Genomic DNA, 7,118 nt, shown 5'->3' with positions numbered 1-7,118 from the left:
GGTCAGATTCTTGTGGTCCGTCAGGATGAGAACTGGAACCACCGAACCCTCGAGCAAGTGCCTCCATTCTTTAAGGGCCTGCACGATGGCCAATAACTCCCTGTCACCAATCTGATAGTTGCACTCCGCGGAAGACAGTTCCCGGGAGTAAAACCCACAAGGAAGCAGAGGACCCTCGGGTGTTCTATGCTGAGACAGAAGGGCGCCTACTCCCGTCTCAGACGCGTCCACCTCGAGGACAAAGGGCAACCCAGGGTTGGGATGCGACAGAATCGGAGCCGACACAAAGGCGAATTTTAGAGCCTCAAAAGCTCGGATGGCCTCGAGCGGCCAGACCTGGAAATTACTGCCCTTCCTGGTCAGATCCGTGAGAGGCTTGGCTAGCATAGAAAAGTCCCTGATGAACTTCCGATAATAATTGGCGAAGCCCAAAAAGCGCTGCAGGGCACGGAGACCACTGGGCTGGGGCCACTGTAAGACAGCCGAAACCTTCTCAGGATCCATGGAGAACCCCTCAGCGGAAATGATGTAACCTAAGAAGGTTACCTGGGATCGGTGAAATTCGCATTTCTCAAGCTTACCGAACAGCCTGTTCTCTCGTAACCGTTGCAACACTCGTCTGACATCCATAATGTGGGCCTCCATGGATTCAGAATATACCAAGATGTCATCCAAATAGACCACCACACACTGCTGCAACAGGTCACGGAAAACATCGTTGATGAATTCCTGGAAGACTGCGGGCGCATTGCACAACCCAAAGGGCATAACCAAGGATTCATAATGACCGGTCCTGGTGTCTTCCACTCATCGCCCGCCTTGATCCTTACCAGGTTATATGCCGCCCTCAGGTCGAGTTTGGTAAAGACCGTGGCCCCTTTGAGGCGATCGAACAGCTCGGAAATCAAGGGTATCGGGTAAGCGTTCTTGATCGTGATGCGATTGAGACCCCTGTAATCGATACAAGGCCTCAACTCACCGCCCTTCTTTTTCACAAAGAAAAATCCAGCCCCTGCCGGGGACGAGGATTTGCGAATGTGTCCGCGTGAAAGCGCCTCCCTCACGTACTCCTCCATGGCCTCATTCTCCGCTACCGACAGTGGATAGACTTTGCCACGAGGAGGAACGGCACCAGATTGTAACTCTATGGCACAATCGTATGGGCGGTGCGGAGGTAGGGCAACCGCGCGCACCTTATCGAATACATCCCGGTACTCTTCGTATTCAGGAGGCAACAGAGAGTCCGAGGAAGTACACAGCAACTTGACAGGACCATGGATGCAACTAGCCCCACACTGCGGTGACCACGAGAGGATCTCGGCCGATCTCCAATCGAAAGTCGGATTATGCTTCTGGAGCCAGGGGTATCCCAAGACCACCGAGTAGTGTGGAGACGAAATCACCTGGAGACAGACCGACTCTCTGTGAACGGCACCAATGGCTATCCCCACTGGAAGGGTCTCCTGAGTCACGTGTGGCGGCAGAAGGGGTCTGCCGTCTATCGCCTCAAGAGCCAGTGGGGAACCTCGAGGCTGCAGAGGAATGGAATTGGCGGCAGCGAACACACTATCAATGAACAAACCACCAGCACCAGAGTCCACCAACGCCTGGGTCGTCATCGAGCCCCCGACCCAGGAGAGGACAACAGTGATCAGTGGTTTGTCAACACGGGAAACCGGGGACGAGGAGACTCCACCCAAGATCTGCCCCCGACAGGATCTCAGGTGCGAGCGTTTCCCGGACGGTTCGGACATGCCAACCGAAAATGCCCACCGAGACCACAGTACATGCATCGGCCCTCGCGTCTCCGGAGTACCCTCTCCCCCTCAGACAGGCGAGCAAACCCCAGCTGCATGGGTTCACCCCCAGACAAGTCATCCCCAGGAGGCGTGGGAGGAGAGGGAGGCACGGGTGGGACAGCAATTGTAGGCGCCAATCTGTTAGAAGGCCTCCGCAGGCTCTCCTTAAAGGAAGGTCTCTCCCTGAGTCTGGTGTCAATCAAAATCAGGAAAGAAATAAGAGACTCGAGCTCCACTGGTAGGTCCTTAGCTGCAACCTCATCCTTCAAGGCATCCGAGAGACCATGAGAGAAAGCAGCGACCAGAGCCTCATTATTCCAGCCCACCTCTGCTGCCAGGGTACGAAACTCAATGGCGTATTCAGCTACGGATCGTGAACCCTGTCTGATGGACATAAGGAGCTTCGCAGCAGAGGCAGCACGAGCCGGCACATCGAATACCTTCCGAAGAGAAGCAACAAAACCGGAAAACTCGGCAACCACCGGATTGTTGTTCTCCCATAAAGGGCTGGCCCAGGCCAAGGCCTTGTCCGAGAGCAGCGAGATCAAGAAGCCCACCTTTGATCTCTCAGTAGGAAAGGCATGTGGCAGCAACTCAAAATAAATGCCCACCTGGTTAAGGAAACCTCGGCACTGAGTTGGCTCTCCCCCAAAACGCTGTGGAAGGGGGGCAGAACCGGTCATACCCCGAGACACCGCAGGCGCAGCAACAGGTGTCGGGGTAGACTCTGGCGCAACAACCGGAGCGGCAGTGGGAGCGGGCCCAGGAGCGACAACCGACCCATCGGCAACGGAAGCGAAATGAGCCGTGCGTTCAAGCAGGGTTTGCAACGCCACAGCGAACCGACCCAACAGGTGATCCTGCTGATCAAGTCTGGCAACCAGCGTAGGTAGCGAGGATGGCCCTGTACCGTCAAAATTCATGGCTTGGTCCTAATGTCATGGAACCATGAACCAGACGTACAACAAGAGATAAGTGGAAATAAGAAGACTTTATTGAAAATCAAGCTGTAAGCAAAAGTCCAAACGGATGGCTAAACCGAAGCAGGGTCTTGCGTAGACAGAGGTCAGGAACCAGAAGGGTAGTCAGACGAAGCCAGGATCAGGAACCAACGGGGTAGTCAGACGAAGCCAGGATCAGGAACCAACGGGGTAGTCAGACGAAGCCAGGATCAGGAACCAACGGGGTAGTCAGACGAAGCCAGGATCAGGAACCAACGGGGTAGTCAGACGAGGCCAGGATCAGGAACCAGAAGCAGCAGCAGTCTTAGAAGCATGTGAACACAGGAGGACCAAGCAAGGAACTGAAGCCACAGACCTCCTATATATATGAGCTAGGCATCCAGCTCCTCCCAGTGGGAAGGAGAAGCCGCAGGGTGGAAGGCTACAAGAAACCCAGAAACCAAGATGGCCGCCAGCACATGTCAAACGAAGGAGAACAGTAAGAAGGTAAGACCATGACAGTAACAGATATCTGGCCTTGTCTTAACCCACAGGGATTGGACTACTCCTTCTACTCTTCCTCTAATAGATCTTATAGTAGGATAGATTATATCCTTATTTCAAAGGAACACCTACAGTTATGTGCACTAGCTAAGATAGGAGATATAACTCTATCTGATCACTCTCCTATGTTCTGTGATATACATCCACCCATTAGATCTAATAAAAACTCTAATTGGAGATTTAATGAATCCTTACTAGGAAATATGAAACATGTCGCACAAATTACCTCCTTCCTAGAAGAGTACTTCTCGATTAATAACACCAAAGACGTCTCGCCCCAAATGATATGGGACGCCCATAAAGCCTTTATAAGGGGCAGACTAATTAGCCTCTGCTCCTTTCTTAAAAAACAATCTGATAAAAGACTCTCTGACCTATTATCTAAAATTCATACTCTGGAAAAAGCGCATAAACAATCCCTATTAGCCCAACATCTCTCAGAGCTCACCTCCCTCAGGACAGAACTAAAGAACTTTCTTAATGAGAAGTCTGCCAAATACTATCTATCAGCACAACAGAAAGTGTTTGCACATGGGAATAAGGCCTCTAAGTTCACAATGCAGAGAATTAAACAGAGGAAAACTTCCCGCTATATACAAAGCATTAGATCGCCTCAAAACACTCTTCTGTTTAAAGCAGAGGAAATTGCAGAACAATTTAGGAAGTTCTACGAGTCTCTATATAATCTCCCCTCTACAGTACTTCCAAACCCCTCACTAGACAGGAGTTCCAACATTAATGTCTTCCTATCTTCTCTTAAACTTCCATCATTGTCGGTGCCCCAGAGGGAATCTCTGTCCAAACCATTTACCATCCCGGAATTAATTTCTGCCATTAAATCGACTCCTAAAGGGAAATGCCCAGGTCCAGATGGGTTTCCGATAACCTATTACTCAACCTTTAAAGAAATTCTCCTCCCCTTTTTGCTCCCATTCTATAACCAGGCTTTAGACAAACTTCCACTTTCCGCAGACATGACAAAAGCCATTATCACAGTTATTCCTAAACAAGGCAAAGATCCCACCTTATGTTCGAACTTTCGCCCCATTTCCCTCTTAAATGTAGATCTTAAGCTACTGTCGAAAATGTTGGCCACTAGACTGCAGAGCCTTTTGCTGCAACTGATCCACCCAGATCAGGTGGGTTTCGTTAGAGGGAGAGAAGGTAAGGACAATACCACTAAAATATTGAATGCCCTATATTATGCCTCTCATAGATCCTCCCCCTTAGTTTTGCTTGGCACAGACGCCGAAAAAGCATTTGATAGGCTGGATTGGACTTACATCTCTCTCACCCTATCGAAATTTCAGATTCCTACACCAATCATTAATGCTGTTTTCTCCATGTATACCCACTCTTCGGCGTCTGTGTCAGTCAATGATACCTTGTCTTCTAGCTTCCCAATTAGCAATGGAACAAGACAGGGATGCCCCCTTTCCCCCCTTCTCTTTGTCCTGGTAATGGAAACCCTACTACAATCTCTTAGGCAAAACTCTGACATTAAGGGCCTACAGGTTAGTGGCTATGACTTTAAGCTAGCTGCATTTGCAGACGATCTCTTAATAATCACTACCAACCCACTTAAATCTATACCTGTAATTATGTCCAACCTCACTTTTTTCGGCTCATTGTCGAACTTCAAAATTAACGCAACTAAATCTCAGATAATTCATATAGGCCTCTCTCCGCATACCCTCACATCTCTCCAAAACATATCCCCTTTTAATTGGCATACCCAACATTTGACGTACCTAGGAGTAAAATTATCCCCTTGCCTTGGAGACTTATTTAAACTCAATTACAAACCTCTCTTAGCTTCTATGATCACCCAGATGGACTCTCTAAATTTTCCTTATTTATCCTGGTTTGGGAGAAAAAACATAGTTATGTCCTTAGTAATACCAAAACTTACGTATTTGATGCAAGTTCTTCCCATTGAAATTCCCAAATCCTATTTTTCCCTTCTTAACAGGAGTATACATAAATTTATATGGCGGGGGAAGAGCTCTCGCATTTCTTTTGAAACCTTGTCAAAACCGAAATCCAGGGGTGGAATCGGACTACCTGACCCAGAGATATATATATGAAGGCCATTCAGCTCGCAAGAGTAATAGATTGGATCAGGAATCCTTCCCATAAGCTTTGGTTGGTGCTAGAGAATGCTTTTCTACCTTCCCCTATTCGGGCCCTCGTCTTGACCAACAAACCCACCCCGGTCCCCAGCACTATACCGAATCCCTTGATCAGGAACACCTTAAAGGTCTGGGGTTGGTTCTCGGCTAACCTGAGAGCTTTGACCCTCCCTTCTCCTTTCATTTCTATAAGAGATGTAATTTCCCTAGCTCCCAAAGAATTAAGAGACAGTTGCCCCTCTGTTCTTGAGAATACAGAGATGAAGGTTTCTAAATTGTTTGGTGAAGATGGAGGTATCCTTTCCGATCAAGGTATTTGTGACCTTCTTAAGGTTACAATCAAGAACCCTTTCCTTTTAAACTTTATCAGAAGGGAATCGCTCCTTATTGCTAAAGAAACCTCACCCGCTCAGAGCCTTCTTTGGTTTGACAAGGTGATTGGAGCTTCTCTATATCCCTCCAAAGCCATATCTAATATTTATAAACAACTTAAATCCCCTCCCACCGTTGTTAAACCTGCTGTAATTGGGCTTTGGGAGAAAGACCTGCAACGTACACTGTCCCCCCCTGAAATACTACAGGTCTTGATAATCCCACATAAAATATCTAGATGTATTGTGATTCAGGAAAACAGCTATAAAATATTGATGCGCTGGTACAAGTCCCCAGACAAGACCTGTCTTTACAATCCACATTATACTGATACCTGTTGGAGATGCTGCAAAGAGAGGGGCTCTTTCTTCCATGTTTGGTGGTCGTGCGCGCTAATCCAGCCATGGTGGTCGGAAGTAGTCAAACTTAGCAATCAGATATGCCAGATCTCCTTCCCCTGCACCCCTGAGATCTCATTACTCAGCCTTGGTATTGGAAGAACTAAGTCCCGCAAAACAACACTCTTCTCTTTCATGATTGTAGCTGCCAGACTATTAATCCCTAAACTCTGGCTGTCAACAGATGTCCCTAGCCTTGATCATTGGACGAGTAGGCTAGATCAAATCTATCGTTTGGAAGAGATTTCTCATTGGGAATTACGCACCAGACACGTCTTTCTCCAAATCTGGGCCCCTTGGAGAGAATACAGAAAATTTACTTAGTTACTACAACCAAACCCACTATATTTGGTCTCCTTTTCAATACTATATTTGTCTTAGGTCACGTATATGGCTATTTTCTTACAATTGCTTACCCATCAGTGTTTCTTAACACAAGAGACATATCTGTAGCTCACTTGAGTAGAGGATTCTTGAGTGTTGTCCTACCTATCCTGTTGGGTCCTTTCAGGCCCTCTTTGTGTTTTATTGTGTTTTTATTTTATCTTCTTTTATGTACTCAAAGGCTGTACCTTATTTCAACGAAGATTGAAATATTTGGTCTAATAAGACAGAATACTTGTGATCATTTGTATGATTATTGGACCACCACTTTTTATGTACGTTATAAGAAAAACAATAAAAATTGTTAATAAAAAAAAAAAAAAAGAATATAAAAACCCCTTAATCAATATTTTGCGGAAGCAGGTGTATCGCACCCCTCAATCTATATTTTGTAAGCAGGTATATAGTAACATAGTACATAAGGCCGAAAAAAAAACATTTGTCCATCCAATTTGGCCTGTCATCCTGCAAGTTGATCCAGAGGAAGCCAATTTTCTCCACTTTAGCGGAATAAGACATTCCTTCCCG

Source organism: Bufo gargarizans, chromosome 6, assembly GCF_014858855.1.
Source record: "Bufo gargarizans isolate SCDJY-AF-19 chromosome 6, ASM1485885v1, whole genome shotgun sequence".
NCBI classification, from domain to species: Eukaryota; Metazoa; Chordata; class Amphibia; order Anura; family Bufonidae; genus Bufo; species Bufo gargarizans.
Note: the sequence above shows the minus strand (reverse complement) of the source record.